The sequence below is a fragment of the Arvicanthis niloticus genome, chromosome 23 (assembly GCF_011762505.2).
Source record: "Arvicanthis niloticus isolate mArvNil1 chromosome 23, mArvNil1.pat.X, whole genome shotgun sequence".
NCBI lineage: Eukaryota > Metazoa > Chordata > Mammalia > Rodentia > Muridae > Arvicanthis > Arvicanthis niloticus.
The window spans coordinates 44,062,902-44,080,256 of NC_133430.1; the positions used below are offsets into that span (position 1 = coordinate 44,062,902).

A 17,355-nucleotide genomic window follows, 5' to 3' on the forward strand; every position below is an offset into this window, starting at 1 on the left:
TGCAGGAGAAAGGGGGTGGAGGGTGGCATCTAACTGGGCAGAGATCTCACTTGTCGGACGCTTCCTTCGGCCACCTGTGTACCAGTGCAGTTCAGCCACTGCACCCCGCATCTGACCTGTCCAGCTGATGGCCATTCTTTGTAGGAAACCCCCTTTCCTCAAGAATGGCTGTTTCTAAAGCTTCTCTTTGCCACAGACAGAAACCACTACAGAAAAACCACAACCAATCAAAATGCAGAGCCCAGTCCCAAGAGACACATTAAAAAAAAAAAAAAAAAAACAAAAAAAAAAAAACAAAAAAAAACACTCCCACACTTAAGGCTCAGGGACCATTGCAGAATAGGGACCAGAAAAAAATTTAAGAGCCAGAAGATTGGGGACTTTGCTGTGAGATTGTGTCTCCCAGGAACATCACAAACTACACCCATAAAGTCTCACCAACATCACTGTCCAGATGAGAGCTGAACACATGCCAAACTGGATGAGGAAAAGCCCAGAAGACCTCAGCCTTACACAGAGACATGACATGACACAGGCAACTGAAGAAAGCTGGGAGAGGGAGAGGTGGTCTTCCCAAGGAAGAGCTTATCTATTGGTTGCCTCGTTGGCAAATGATCAGCCCTAAAAAACATGCAACATACATACTCAATAGGTAATATTCAGGAATATATGTGTGTGAAAATAAGTACACACACACACACACACACACACATATGCATACAATAACAATTGGTAAAAAAAAAGATCATGAATTCGAAGGAGAGCAGAAGGGGTTTATGGGAGGTTCTGGAGGGAGGGAAACGAAAGGAGAAATGTTGTAATTATACTACAATCTCAAAAATAAACATCAACTACAGGGGGTGCGGAGAATCAAATTCTTGGGTTTTTTCTTTGGTTCTTAGGAAATCTCATTATCCTTCTTTTTTAACTTAAAGCTTCATTTTTTTCTTTCATTTATTTACTTACTGAGGGAAAGGCATGTATGTCACAGTGCATGTGTGGAGTATAGGGACAATTTGGGGGAGTCAGCTCTGACCTCTACCATGCAGGTCCACAGCCTTGAACTCAGGTCTTGGTGGCAATTCTTGTCAGCATTCACGCATCCCTTACAGTCCTCTCAAACTCTCCTGTGCCTCCTGTGGGCTGGCTCAGTATACTGAACAAATGCTCAGACGTTCACCTCTCTGTCCTAGCATGTGTTCAGGTCTAAGTTCTCTCTGCTTGTGTCTTCCTGTTAGATAGTTATCACTGTAACTCAAGCACATGACCTGACATACTTTGTCTGGTGCCAGAAACAGAGGAGTCACTCTGTAAATGTTTATCATAATTGAAGTTAATGTCAAATCAAGAACTAAAGGATTAGGGTTTTTGAATTAGAAAGACAAAAGAGTCTACCAATAAGGGAAATATTGAAATTAAGTACAGCATGTTCATACAACACAATGTTATGAATTCATTAAACAGAAGAAGACATCCAAATATGTAAGTTGAACAAAAAGCAAATCCCAAATGCCACATGAATACACACACTCTACACTACAGGATTACAGGGTGTTTTCAGAAGATTTATGAATACATTCAAAGGTGCTAACAGCAGTAGCCTCAAAAGTAAAAAGGGTTGGGGATCTCTGCCTTTCTATCTTGTACTTCTCTGAGTTTTTATCATAAAAAAAATTTTAAGGTGTTGAGTACTTTTTGAGTTACAACCATATTCTGTCTCAGAATTATTTCCAAGTGATACAGTCTAGCGAGAAACCAAGTTAAAGAAAACCCATGTCCTGAATGCTTACACAGCCACATAGTTAAGAGCAGGCTCACTGACAGGAAAGCAAAGAGGCAGCTCAGTGAGTTCAGTGCTTCCCTCATGAGCCTGAGCCAAATTGGGAGCACAGGCCCATGTAAAAGCAGCAGGGCAAACAGGTCCATAACCCTAAGGTGCCTCTCTCAGGAGGTGGGAAACAGACAGGAGAAGCTACATGCTCTCCATTGGCTAACCTAACATGCACAGCAGGAGACAGGAGACCTGTCTCAAGCAAGGTGGTAAGAGTTGTGGACAGGTAACTTGCTGGAGACCCTACAGAGCATCCGTTCTCGACCTTCCTAAGGCTACCACCCCTTAATACAGTTCCTAATGTTGTGATGATCCCCAACCATAAACTTACTTTGTTCATAACTGTAATTTTGCTACTGTTATGAATCAAAATGTAAATATTTGATATGCAGGATATCTGATATGCATCCCCCAAAGGGGTGGTACAGCTGCCATAGAGAATATCAAGGCCCTCCCAAGGGGAGGGCAGCGGACTTCAGAGATAAAATGACATATTACTGGCAAAGCAGTTTGTCCACCCACACAGATGACGGGCGCTTCCTAAAAGACAAGAAAAGGCCCAAGGGGATGGAAAAAGCCTACCTCTATCTATCCTCGATTGATCTCAGGGCCGATAATACAGAACAGGTTCAGAGTTGTGTTTCAATTCCAAGGTGGAATTGAAAGCCAATGGATCACAACTATGAGAGACACAGGCAGCTCTTTCTGTGAGAGGGGATAAAGTCACTGGAAGGAGATCCTGGCTGGCTCTGTTGGCTTCAAATCAGGCTTTCCTCTTAGCAATGCCCACGACAACATGATGCCTTAACAAGATCATCTTATAAAACTTCTTACAGTTAAAAATGCACTCAAGCTAGCCAATCGTCTCCAGAGCCTCTGCACTCTGCCCTAGCTGCGTCTCCACCTTACCAGGGGTTACTGCGCTAACACACACTGGTCAGCCTCGGGACCTTTGCACCAACAATGTCTGGTGTGGCATGTTTAGGTTTACATCCATGCACGGCTGAATCCTCCTGATAAAAGCACCAGCACTTTCTTGAAGAGGTCACCTCGGTGGTTTGTCTACAGCAGATATCTCTCCTATCCCATGCCCTGGGAGCGGGGCAGGGTGGGGCAGAGAGGAGGGGAGTTCCTCACAGCAGTTACCACTAGTTGGAATTATCCTTGTTATTTTATGAAGGAGGAGCCATGACAGCAAATACTTAAGGAATACTGAATTTTAATATTCAAGCTCATTTTAACCAGTGCTACACCAAAAAGTTTAAAAACACTGGGACAGGAAGACAAAAGTTGGGCTCTTAAGTTTGGCCTAAAGGGCCGTGCGGTGGTGGCGCACACCTTTAATCCCAGCACTTGGGAGGCAGAGGCAGGCGGATTTCTGAGTTCGAGGCCAGCCTGGTCTACAGAGTGAGTTCCAGGACAGCCAGGACTACACAGAGAAACCCTGTCTCGAAAAAAAACAAAACCAAACAAACAAAAAAAAGTTTGGCCTAAAGAGCAATGTATTATATGAGACAGTTGTACTTAATACAAAAGAAATACAGGACAGAGACTAGAAACAATTGTGTCTCTAGTCATCCAAAAAAAATAGTTACTTCTGGAGATATTTTTTCTTTGTTTTTGTCCTTAAGTTTTAAAAATAAAATTGCTTTAACAATATAGAGCATCTTGCAAATCTGTAGACAGCACCACCAATTTTTTGGTTTTCTCATTAATATTTTGGATAAATGTTTTTATGAATAACTAAGGCTTCCAAACACCTCTGGGGTTGAGCCCTTAGCTGTCTAATATACAGAAGTGTGCATGGTTTCTCAGCATCTGCAACTCCAAGTCCTTGGACCATGAAGGGAGGGAGGGATGCCTACAGGGTAACCATGTTGGCTCTGAAATAAAAACTGAGCTGAGCCATCTAACATCTTATTGAACTGGAGTTTGCATTCCTTGGTCTAAGGTAAGCATGTATAGTGTTACACAACACATGTGCAGTACTTGGGAGTCCTCTGACAACTGTTTGTCAGTGCCTGCTGTGCCCCATACACAGTGAACACCTAAGGATTCAGAAATGGAAACTGAGAGCCTGGGAACAGCGGTATATCAAATTACTAAAACAAAGGTAATGTGGCACTGCCAGACAGCTCCAGGGAAACCGGCAGCAAGAACCCAGGGAGAATCTGCAAACAGTTCTTGATGAACAGAAGGAAGGCAAAAGATCTGGGAAGCAGGGCGACCAGGCAGAGAGGACAGTGAATGGAGAGAAAGGGGCAGGAGGTGTTAGGCAGGAATAGCCTGAAGCAATCTATTACATCCTCAATCTCCCAAAGGCAGAGCCTGGAGCACTCATTTCCTTGTTCAAAAAAAAAAAAAAAAAAAAAAAAAAAAAAAAAAAAAAAATCTGCTAATGGCTCCTTCTATTCTATTCTAAATTGGCTTTCAGTGCTCCAAACCAGATTTCAGCCCAATTTCCCTATGTTTTCTATTTTGTTACTAATGCGCTACTTTATTCACAGGCCACTCTTCATATCTTGTACTCCTCTGGTTTCTATCTAGGTTGTCCCTGGTTCTTCATGACTTTTGACAACATCCTCCCACCCTGTTCCGGAGCAATTAGGCAGTGAGGCGGCTCACAGCTGTGGCAGGCGGATGGCAGCTGGAATCTGGCTCAGCATATTTTAAAGCAACTCATCAAAGCCTTAAAACAGGTACACATTCTGACCTAGTATTTCTGCTTCTGGGAATATATCCTTAAATGTTCAGAGACGCAATCAAAGATGTATACACACACACACACACACACACACACACACCAAACCATTATCTAAACAGCCAATAAACAGGAGCATACAATAAGTCATAATGACGGGAATCACCTAGAATACATTATAATGCCATGAAGACGGTGCCTCACAGCTTCACGGCATTATAATGAGTTTGTGGGAAGAGACTCAGTGACATGATCCTAACTGTAGGCTTGCAGTATCACACCTTTATTCTAAAAATCCACATGGATGAGCATAAGACGGATCAGAGAAATTTATCAAAATATGAGCAGCAGTTGACTCTGTGGTATGTGTAGGCATCTTGGATTTTTAAGACACAGAGCCTCTAGTATGTCCCTCATAGCTACAATAAAGACATACTATTTTTACCATTAATGAAAAAGGAGTTTTTTTTTTCATTGATACAATTATTTACTGGCTTTAGAAGAGGGACATGAGTGTGGAAAAATATGCTGTTAAAAATAATCAAAACAGATGTGTCAGGTCCCAAGTTCCTTCCCCAGCACTTCTAAAAGAAGCAAGAAGAAGAAAATAAGCAAGGTATGGTGATCCATACAACTAGCTTAACAGAACACCTGTGGGGAAGGACTAGTTATTTTCCCTGTAATCTGTTGCAAATGGCTCTTTTTTTTTATAATATGCAGCATAAATATCACAGCAATCTCAAGTCACTGTGAGACCTCCTCTAGCTCAGCATTTCTCAACCTGTGGGTCGCGACCCCTTTGGAGTCCTGCATTTCAGATATTTACATTATGATTCATAACAGTAGCAAATTACAGGTATGAATTAGCAATGAAAATAATTTTATATTTGGGGTCACCACAACATGAGGAACTGTATTAAAGGGTCGCAGCATAAGGAAGGTTCAGAACCACCGCACCAGCTTATCTCATGTCTTACACTCTGTACAGGTAGGCAGTTGGTACACACTATATCAAGGGAGTCAAGACTTGTCTCATTAAACCATAACGCTTGGTGTTTGTCTTTGGTATGTGTCAAAATGGTAGGAACCCCAATCTCCTTGGAAGCCAGGTCAGTGTCCTGCAAAGCCTATTAACAGTAAATAAGAGACTGTTTAGGTCAAGGCCTGTGTGCTTACGTGGAGGGGTCAGTGATACTTAGACTTCTGAGAAATAAAGACAAGAAAAAGAAGTAGACTGAAAAACACAAAGGACAGCACCTGGAAGGTCTTAAGGTTTGTGCCCAGGCTTCAAGGTTGAGAAGTTTAGACACTTCTTCCAGGCAGTCTTGCTAAATACTCAGCGAGGCCTGTCTGAACCGCCATAGCATTTCATGATGCCATGACCAACAGTTACAGTAATTTGTGATATTGATCTTTCTTCCCTCTTTGAAGGAGTCAACTCCATGAGGACAAAGACCCAAGGCATTTAAAAGGAAAATACCACCTATAAATAAGGAAAATACCACCTATAAATATTAGCGTATGAAGGTGTGACTAATTCTAACATGTGCAATAAGCTACAGAGTCTACAACAGGTCAGAACCTGATGGAAATAATTTTAGTATGGAGCACTACTTTGCCTTGACAGGCAGTTTGTGCTTAGCTTCAGTAAGGCCCAAAGGTCAAGATTTCAAGCTAGTTCCTCAGTGGAACCATAACTGATTAGGTGCATCTGCACCTTTAAATTATCCATGATGCACATGATGGCTGAGATGTCCAACTGGCAGCCAGTTCATCCACATATTTGGAACTCCACTTCTCAGAGCCTCATCCCCAGATACTGATCAAAACAGGAAGCAAAAGCAATCATCCACTTGACCTCTCAGGCAGGAGCCACTTGCACAGGCCCCCTCCCCCCTCAAGCACTTCACTGACCACAGCGATTCCAACGGCTTCTCTAAGCACATCACACCCAGAACCTCTTCCCATCAACTCTCGAAAGATGAAGCTGAGGAAGCAGAAGCCGACGGAGAAGCTTGAGGAAGACGTGTTCTGCTGGTAAAGCAGAGATGTTCACACAGAAAAATCGGCCGGCAGGGAGTGGGGCGTGGGATGTGCAGAGAGAAGTCAGGGAAGTTGCTTGCTCTGTCAGGCTGGATTCCAGTCCCCACCCTCTCCAACGTCAGGGTATTAGCCTGAGGCAGCCACCTTTCACCTCCCAACAGGATGATTTCAATAGTTTCTTCTCCCTGGCCTTTAGTTTTCAGGCCAGATGGTAGTAGACCTTTCCTGTGTATGTCCAGACAGTAGATGCTGTAGGCTCCGTAGAAAATTTGGCCTCTGCTACAAATATTGAGTGCTGCCATTTTCCAACAAAAGCAGCCACAGACTTATATAAACAAGGTGAACTCAAGTTCTAATAACACGCCACTATAGAAAGGGGAACATGAACTTCCTGTAAGGTTACAATGCCCAAGGCTGGGATATAAGTCAGTTGAGGCAATGCAGCCTAGTGTGGGCAAAACTCAGCATTTCATTCCAGCACCGTATAAAATAAGATCTGCTGACGGGCACCTATAACCCCAGCACTAGGGAAGTACGGACTAGAAAATCAGGAGGTCCAGAACAGTGAACCCCAAAATGGTGAGTTCAAGACCAGTCTCAGCTACATGAGTCCTTCTCTCTCAAAACAAAAAGTTTTTTAAAACTCTAAAGATGTTTTATTGTATCCACAAATGGTATTTTTAAAACTTTTTTGCTACCATCAAAAAAAAAAAAAAAATGTGAAAACCACTCTTAGTTCATAGAACAAAAAAGCAGCTGGTTTGCCCATACAGGCCCCTGGACCACAGGCTACAATGGCTGCACTTCACCATCAAAGGCGTGCATTTAATCTGCTGAGCTGTTCTAAACAGTGCTCAGGGAAGGCCTCAGCTGATGAACTGAGACTTAAAGGGTAAAGTAAGAGCAAAATGTCAGTAGAAAGGCTTCCAGACAGGAGGAGTGTGTGCACTGGCCTGGATCAGGGAGGTGACAGGCACATCTGAGTCAGGGAGAAGCCCAGGATATGAGTAACAGGAGCTGAAGAGGGCAGAGGCCCAAACTCAGATGGCTCACATACAGCAATGCCAGCCCCGGCCGACTGGATTTTCCTGCCCTCATCGCCTGACTTCCCAAACACTGCTTAAGCTTAGGCCAACCACAAGTGGCCAGACCGCCGTAGACCTTGGTAGTAGTTGCACGGCTGAGCCCATATTTTAGACTAGGCTGTTCTCCTTTTTAGGTGCACACGCATGCACACACACAGGGAAACTTCAGGGATTAGTTCTCTCCTTCTCTCGTGGGTTTCAGGCTTGAACTCAGTGACAGCAGTGAGCACCTTTCTCTTCTGAGCCATCTCAGCAGCCCAAGCGTTCCTTCATTATCAGCCCATTTTCAGGAATCACTCCAATAATGCCACTTTCATGGGACAGGTACGCACACTCTTGCCACACTACTGTACACATCTGTAACAGTGCTTTTGGAGTCTGTTCTTCCACTAGACTCAGGGATGCCTAGAGCAGGGACTAAATCTTGTTAGACCCTGATGGCCAGTATGCTTTTAATAAATGCTTGCTGAATGCAAAGCATAAATGCCTAAATGAGCAGATGGCCTGACCACAAGTGGCTCTTCCCACAAGTGTCTGTGGATCTGATTTTACAACACCAGAACATTTATAACCAACTGGAGCACTGAGTACTCCTTAGGCACTAGTCAAGGTTTTCATGCTGGCAATAGCTTTGCAGATGGAACTCACTCGCCCTCAAGGTGTTCAAAATTTCCCTGGAGCAGAGTAAAAGATTTCTGGGGAAAATTGGCTCATCTTTTTTCTGTCAACTCACTCACAACTAAGCTCCACAGGAAGTCGAATCACCGCAAAATCCTTTAGGTATCTCCCCGATTCCTTACACCTAAAAAAACCTTTGCTTAAGAAAATATTTTTTTTTTAATCTGTTATCTTCGCTGTGTCCCCTCAACATGCCAGACAGAGCTAGAGACATAAACGGAGCATCACTCCAGACAGAGCTAGAGACATGGATGGAGCACCACTCTGGGAGTTCACAGCCTAGAGGACCTGACTGGGACCAGGGTAGCTGGCCCTTCTCTTGACTGGAGAGGGCACATGTGGCTGCTGAAACTAGGAATCTGTGTGTTCCATTTTGGCTCCTTTTAAATGAGATCAGTCCAAAAGAAAGAATGAATTCCACCCTGACAGCTGGGCCCTCAACCAGAATGCTTCTCTAATCTCAGCTTCTGGTACTAGGTCAGAGGAAGAAGTCACCTCTGGGACATCGATGCAATCCATCTATAGCATTACAGATGACTACGGCTATGCTGAGCACAAGGAAGCAATTAAAGCTAAAAGTTTTGGAGCAGGTGCACTTTGCTGAGCAAAGAGTAAGAAATGCAATCCTCTATGGTCTAGCTCAGAGTCAGAGTCATTTCTACTGCTCCTTAACAAAACAAGCAAGATCTCTCAGTACAGCAATGGTCAAAAAGTAAAGCCAGTTTTAGGGAATGGAGAGGAAGATGATTAAGGCCTTTTTGTTTCTTAGTTGGCAAGAAGCTTCACGTCTATCAGAACACCCTTCCTAGCATTTTTCCTTTGAATATGCCAGTGACAACACAGGAGATGCTTTCCACAAAGCAAGACACAGTGAGTATCCCATGTTAGGGGAAAATGTGGAAGTTCTGATGACGAATAGTTTATACTGATTTGTACACTGTTTTAATTGGTTCATCAGGGACCTCTGCCACACATTTTAAAGATATCTGTCCATACCAAGGGAGTCAATCACTCACTGTCTATCTTCCCAAGGTTTTTCCATAACAAAAGTTGGTACAAAGAAAACTAGAGGCTACATAGGCTGGGGCCAGGAAAGAAGCCAGAGGCACGAAGTTCCTGCTGGCCACCTACTAACCTAAGAGCCAACAGAGTTTCTACATGTTCAGTAGGAAGCCTCTGCCGTCCTCCAGTTCAGTCATTTCAGTCAAGACACTGTGTTTCACAGTAAATTCTCCAGCTGAAACTCTCAATGTCAAACATAAGTATTTCTGTACAACAAATGATCTCTGAAATTCCTGACAAACTGAGTTTAGGTCATATGCACAAACAGAGGGCCAAGGGCAAAATCTATATGTATAAAAACCTTATGAAGAACTCCGTCTGCACCCCAGCTACTGTACCATTTGCTTTCAGAGCCTCTTCCAACATCAGTTTAGTTTTCAGGGGCATCCAATGCAGTTTGGGCTGCAGCAATACAACCCAAGACCTCTTATCAAGAAAATGTGAAAGGGAAAGACAGCTTTGCTTCTTTCTCCGGCCATCCCTCTCCTCTCACATTCCTCTTGTCTGCTTTCATTTCCCAAGGACACCAGATGCCAAATGCCAAAGAACCATGAGATACAGTCAAAGGTTGCAGAAGTAACTGAAACCCTGCAAGTTTCAACACCCTTTCCACCAGGAAACAGAAAGGGCGTTTCTCAGGCCATCCAGTGGAGAGACAGCCCAGCCCTTCCCACACACTTGGTCCCAAAAGGATGTTCTAATGGGGCATGTCTTGGAGTGGCTCTGGGAAATTCATTCATCAGTCTTTGCTCACTCATCCCAGTGACTTCTCTGATGCAAGACAAAAATAAGGAGGACATCCCACTCTGGCCCCACCCAGACACTAGGGAAAACAAATTCCTAACATCCAAAAAGCCAAGGACCCCTAAAAGCGAGTACTTCTGAGTCCACTGGCAATGCAGGCTGGCACAGGAGCGTAAAGTGAAAATCCAAACCTATGCCCTTCCTCCCTTAGCTCTTTCCTAAATGAAGGAGGAAGGGGTTCAAGTGCGCTCTACAAACACCTTCAGAACAGACCAGGAATCAACCAGCAAGTACACATATTCATTCTTAACTGTGTTTCCAGGTTCCTGCCCCAGATCCTGCCAGAAACCCTGTCCCCCTCCCTCCCCACCTTTCATGGGGAGAGCAGACAAGGACACCACTAGATTTTCACCCTGAAAACCTGGCAGGTGTAGTGGTATGACTCAGTACGTTAACCTCAGGTTCATAGTAGAAATCCCTAAAGCTAACAGAACAGTGTTCTTGGTGAGGATGTCTGTGTTGCTCACATGACAGAAACCAGCGTCTGGGAGCCAGGACAGCTCAATCATCTGGGAGAGAAGCCAAACCAGAAGTGTCACAGAAGCTCTCTCCCACCACGGAGCTGAGGCACTTACTGGGCAGCAGACCTGCTGATAGCCTGGGAGCTGAGCTGATCAGCAAATTGAAGGTGAAGGCCAAAGTTCTCCCACTGGCTCCCTGTCTTCGCTGCCTCTAAAAGACCTACTCGAAGCCTGTGCAAAGACCCCTTTACAAGTGGAGGTCACAAAAACATAAGCTAAAACTACCTGGCCAGCCATGTTAAACCAAACCTTCAGCTGTTTAAGAAGACAAGTTTTACTCCTTAACAAGCAAAAGGATGTAGCATCCTGATTCACCCCGGAGCTTTCACGACCACTCATCACTGGGGAAGGACACCAGCACACACTTGCTCCTTCCGTGCTCTAGTACATGGTTGATGAGAGGGCCTCCTGAAGTCAGTCTTCACAAACTCCAAGTCTATGGCTGTCTCTGATAACAGCCCACAGCAACCATGCTGCAGGAACTGCAGGTTTATAATCAGTACACACAAGCAGACAAGCAATGGGGTCGGCCACACAGAACACACTTGGTATACGAGGATGGCTGAGAAGGAGACACTTAACTTCTTACTACTGGAAACAATTCTGGCAAATCCTTGGAGAGAAGTTGAACAGATTACATTATACGTATTCTCTTTCGATGAACGTGTTCTAAAACTTCAGAGTTTACCAGATAAAGATATGCTGGCAGTCCCAGAGATGCCATAAACCCTGATCCCTTGGAGAAGTGACTTCTGTTCCCAGCCCTCACTGCCCTTAAGCCAGAAGCTGCTCAATCTTATCCCTTCTCAATATCCTAACCAGAGTTGATCAAGAATATATAATCTATATTTCCACACAGGTTTTTGGAGAGAAAAACAGCTACCAGCATTCTTGTAAAACTCCATTCACTAGACTGAAAATAGAAGAACTATTTGAGGCCTTTTTACCTTCATGGTTACACAAAGCAAGTTTGAAAGCTCCCTTCTTTTTATGACCTGTTTTCATACCAAGTTATTTTTATAAATGCATTTGCAGGGGAGGAAACAGAAACAGTAAGTGGGGAAGGCTCTTGGTTAAACTTAGTTTTCTTCAAGGGGCCCATTGTCCTCAGAATATGGGCAACTGAGGTGCTGGCAGCCCAGGAATTGTGACCTAGGTTCAAATCCTAACTCAACCACTTCTTATTATTCTTAGAACATTAGAAAGGTATGTGTATTTCCTAACTCAGCTTTATCATTCAAAGAAAAGGCTTTTGTCCTCTATTTTCTTAAAAAAAAAATTGAGACATTTTATTATTAAAATCTGGTTTGATGAAACCTTAAAAACAAAACTAAGACAAACATTGAGATGGTCAGAGGCTAGAGACCAACATAGGAACAACAAAAGCTAGATCACCTTAGGTGTGACCTTCCAAAAGGAAATGATTGGATGGTGCAGTCAGTTCTCAGTTGCTAAATAGACTAGGCAGAGCTCAATTCCCTTCTTCTCTGTAGAGAAACCCTCACAAGCATTGGACTAAAGGCTGCACAAGTGCTGTGTGCCACCTCCTTGAGGTGGTTAGCATCCCCAAAGACTCAGCAAGTCCTGGTGATATTTAATGGACACAGAAGAGAAGGTGTGAATAAGATTAAGCAGTTGGAGGGAGAACTTTTATGAGAATTAGCTGACCATCTCGGTTTGTATCAGCAGAACACATTCCTGGGATGAAACTACCTTAATCTCCACAGCACAGTTGTCATCACTAAATCAAAAGCTCTGTGGCTTGGTCAGCTTATCTGCTAACTGTGGGAAATTCCCTGAGTTTTGGGGGCAGTATGGAAAGGAGTTTAAAATAAAGCTTTGCTAGATGTTATAAAGTCAACCTTCTATCAATTCCAACCCACACTTGCATATGAACCAGCAAAGCCACACCCAGTTGAGTCACTACAAGGACACTGACATTGGCAATTCAGATCCTACCATTCCACAGTGTCCCCAGTCACTGACGTCATCTACTTACTATCCATTTTCTAAGTCTGAAGGCATCTCCCCTGCCTAGAAAAGTATCTGTCAATTGATCACCAAGACAGAACATCTATTGTAAACCCCTACCTTCCAGAACCCAGAGCTACTGGAATTCATAACTCTTGCCTCAGGAAGATCATTCTGAGCACATGTGGATATAACTACCATGTGGGACTTCAGATGTCAAAATGTTTATGGAAAGCTATTAAGTATTTGACTCTTTCTGCGCTTCAAATTTTGGAGTGAGGAAGTGTTGTTTTCTAGCCTCCGTTGTCTCACAACACACTGCTCAGAGGAGTCTGTTTTGGGCAACAAGGTCAACTCTGTCCATGCCAGCCCCACACCTATGCTTGAGACGAGTACAACGGGCAAGGAACCACCCAGAAACCACAAAGGAGAAGACAGTCACAGGACGAAATCAGAACTCCTCCCAGAGAGTCACCCTGCCCCTCATAAAAATTCCTCTTGCAAATTTTATGTAATAAAACTTCAAAAGAGGTTTCAATTTTATGCAAGCTGAAGTATAGCAACAGGGTAATAAAAAGGACACTTAGCCCCTCTGCTCTGTCTGGTATTTGCACTGTGGTACAGAACAGCTACCCACGGCAGACACACACCTCCCCTGATGGTCCCATGTAGAGAAGTCATATTTCATCATGGTGGCCTTCAAGGCTTATCTCCACAGTGTGTTCTAAAAGGTTAGTGAAATAGAGCTTTGACATGGACCCTCCCCACCTTCTTTTCATATTGAGAATTTCCACAGGCAATTAAAGGAAAGAAAAAACAAACAAAAAAGACTCTCAAAAATAAAATTAAAAAAAAATATATTAGGGGTCAAGGGAGATAAGGAGAAAGAAAAACCCTTAGCCCCATGCTCTACTATGCCCCAGGCAGTGTCAGCTGGGCCAGTCCATGGACACCAGTCTACTGTTTTAATGTACTTACATTTTAGCTTCACCTAAGAATTCTCAAATTTAACCTACAGCTACTCCTAGGAAAGTCAATGCAACCGTTTGACAGAAAGGACACAGGGCTCTTGATTTGTGACAGAAACTCATATACGTGTTCTGGTAAAAATGAGATGTCTATACCACGCCAAAATAAAATAAAAATCAGGAGCTCTGGGCCTGGGGCCCAGTAGCTGCTCTCAGGGATCCCATAGGTGATATCATACAGCTGACCTGAGAGCCAGTGTCTGCACACCCTGTGCCTGGGATTACAATGAGCATGCTAGGCCATGAGTACTGATATGAAAAGAGCTGATGTATGCAGACAGAGGACATCATACCTGATAGGAGCCATGTAACACCCTAGTGCAGCACCCTTTAATGCTAAAACAAAAAAGAACTACATTTCTCACAATACAGACACAGTTTTTCAATATATAACTTTCCAAATGCCCTATGTATGTGGACACATAGAGATCATTCCAGAACTGTTTCACGTATTCGCTGTCACATGGATTAAGTATTTAGCCAAGTATTTGCTTAATAACTGGTGACTATTACTTCCATGTGGGTCTAAGTGTGCTTTGCAATGCCTGTGGAAAGAGTTTCAAGGGGTAAGTAGCTCAGAAGAGCATCACGTACTTGTCAGTGAGCTTCTGAAAAAGCAGCATTTCTCAGTTTCCTCTGGGACCTCACTAAAGCCTATGTCTATAGCTGAATAATTCCTGGGCCTCTCAATTGACCCTTTCATGCCAGCATTGTGTGCATACTTGAAACACATGCCCTCAAAGGCAGACACCATCACCATCAATATTGTGACTTACAGATAGATCTACCAGAGTGGCCCACTTAGGTTTTTCTATGTCAACTCACAAATCTAAAACTTTCAATGCAATGACAGGTGTGACCAGGATCAAATATAAGACATGTATTCTCAGGACTTCACCAGCTACAGGAACAACATAAGAAAGATGCATCTGAGGTTGGCTTCCAATTCTGCATATCCCAAGAAGCAGCTCACAGAAAGTCTGGCTTATAGAAGCCACAACATTGGAAGCTCTCCAAATGGCACCAGGAACAGCTAGGAGAGAACTCGACAAATGCTATAGCTTACTATCTGGCTTCATTTCAATCATAGCTGGATGGTGATGGGAAATTCTAAGAATTTCAAGAATATGCCCTAGAAAAGGAGTCTTCAAGATGTACCCACATGGCTGAAATTACTGATTATTTGTTATGATTCTAAGGTTCATCAAACAAATTTATATACAGACATATACATAGAGGCAAGCGTGTGCACGCACAGACACGCAGACACACACACACACACTGCCACCAAAGGTAAAGTACTGAGGAATCACTGTGCTGAAAAGCATGCTTTCAAGAAAAAGCAATATGAACCTCCAAATCTCTACAAAGTACACTAAGATTCTGACCTGAAGGAAGGGGAGGCAGAAGCAAGCCCTAAGGTCTAGTGAGCATGCTCCATGGGCAGAGGCGCTCGTGTGTGGGGTGAGTGAACTGGTGAACATGGATCATCTCTTCCCATTAAAGAATAAACACAAGAATAGCCAGCAATGGCAAGAATGAGCATGTTTTCTCAGTGGAGATTCCTGTCTGTGCTACATCCTCAAGAAGTTAATCACACAGCTAAACAAACACTCCTGAAACTGCAGTAGCCGAGCAACTGGGGAGGACGCTTCACTACTAGATTTCAGTCATTGTAAGTGGTTACTACACTCTTATTTTGGCCTGGACCAAAACCAAAGCAAAATAAAAGCCTTTCTAAAGTCATCAGAAGGGAAATGCAGAGGATGCTGACTCTACCCAGTGTGTCCTCTCCACCCAACTTTGTAATTTTCTAAATAATTAGGTGTGAACACTAATTGCTTTATTGGGCAATTCAGTACGACCAGACACTACAGACTGTCTTTCTTGCAAAATTCGTTCCAAATGAAATAAGACACAAACTCTGTTGTAAATCCTCACTCCTATGCCATTACCAAGCTTGCTGTATTTGAACTAAGGTTAATATTTTACACTCCAGATTTTGAGGGATATTATTAAATAGCCAAAAGTTAATAGTAAGTAGCTAAATATGGGAGCCATCAATGCTGGAATGTTACCTCCACAGAATAGAGTATACATTAAAAACAATGTCAATATACTATAATTATATAAATATAATTTGTACTTGTCAATTATACCTGAAATTTTAAACATGACACATTTTCTGATATATTCAATGGTCTAACTAAAATCAGAAGCCCAAGTTGCATAGTAAAAATGTCATACCAGAATTATAAAATAGATATATTTGTTCGAGAATACAAGGAAGTTTAACATGTGATATGTGATAACATAATAAATACCCAAGCCGGTCAGAGGCGGCTCCCGGAGAAGAGTGACAAGAGCCCAGAAGAAGGAAAGATCGTCCCTCAGTCCCAAATTTTTCTTTGACGTGAGACTTAAATTAATTTTTCTATCCTCAATTATCAAATGTAAATATCAATATATCTTTGAAATGTAATGAGGGTTTATAATATTTATATGTGCTTTATTTATTATTTATTTATTTACTTGTACTTTGTGTTTGTGAGTGTTTTGCCTACATTTATGTCTGTGCATCATGAGGTGTGCCTAATGCCCACTGAGGCCAGAGAAAAGGTGTTAGATCCTCTGGAACGGCAGTTACAGCCAGTTGAGAGCTGCCATGATGGTGCTGGGCCTTAAAGCCAGGTCCTCTACAAGAGCAAGAAGTGCTCTCCACTGCTGAGCTGTCCTCCGGCCTCTACATAGGCCATTAAAAATTAAATAATGTTCTACTACAGAGGTATAAGTCCTGTACACTTTAAATCACAAAACATTTTTAAAAATAATTTTAATAGGCATGTAGATGGAGTCCCAAACTGGAAGAAACTACTGTTAAGGTGTAGCACCCAATCAACAGCTTACTATCTCTGTTTAAATCCCAATGACATTTTTTCTTTGCATAAAAGAAAAAATATTATTTTTTATCTATTTATCTATAATATCTATATATCTATAAATATCTAAAAATTTATCTATTCCAACAGGAAAGTGAAATCTCAAATGACTCTGGAGGGAAAAGAAGAAAGCTGAGTATCTTACTCTTCTTGATTTGAAACCAGAGTGCAAAGATAACCGAAGTGGTACAGTACTGACACAAAGACAGACACACAGACCAGTGGGACAAAACGCAACCCTGAACAGGCCCTCGCACAGGTGATCAAGGCATGCTCATTCACAGAGGAGCCAAGAACCACCGATGGAAAACAACAGTCTCGTCATCAGATGGCACAGAAAAGCAAGCTATCCACACACAGAAAGGTAGCAATGTGGGGCTACTATCAGATACTGGATACAAAAATAAATAAATAAAAATAGACTGGAGACCTAATATCAACTCTAAAACTAGGAAAATAACAAAAAAAAATTGAAAGTATAGGCCTTTTATGATGTTCAATTTGATCACTCTTGTTGGACGGACAACAGAAGCAGACACCTTGTGAAACTTGGAGCCTGTTCATGATGGGCAGTGAAGAGGCGGCCTGTGGAACCTGGGAGGAGGTTTAACATCCAAAACTCCTACAACCCAACGCCACCAACAAAAATCATTGTAAGATAGACAATGAGCCTGAGGAAATATCACGCAGTG

The 17,355-nt window shown here is 42.8% G+C and overlaps 2 protein-coding genes across 7 annotated transcripts in view; one reads left to right on the forward strand and one right to left on the reverse strand.

Moving 5' to 3' along the window:
- The window catches only part of L3hypdh (trans-L-3-hydroxyproline dehydratase), a 642,804-nt gene that overhangs the window by 192,657 nt on the left and 432,792 nt on the right, over positions 1–17,355 (forward strand). The gene's annotated exons all lie outside the window — the stretch shown is intronic.
- Daam1 (dishevelled associated activator of morphogenesis 1) overlaps positions 1–17,355 on the reverse strand; it is a 162,949-nt gene that overhangs the window by 97,261 nt on the left and 48,333 nt on the right. The gene's annotated exons all lie outside the window — the stretch shown is intronic.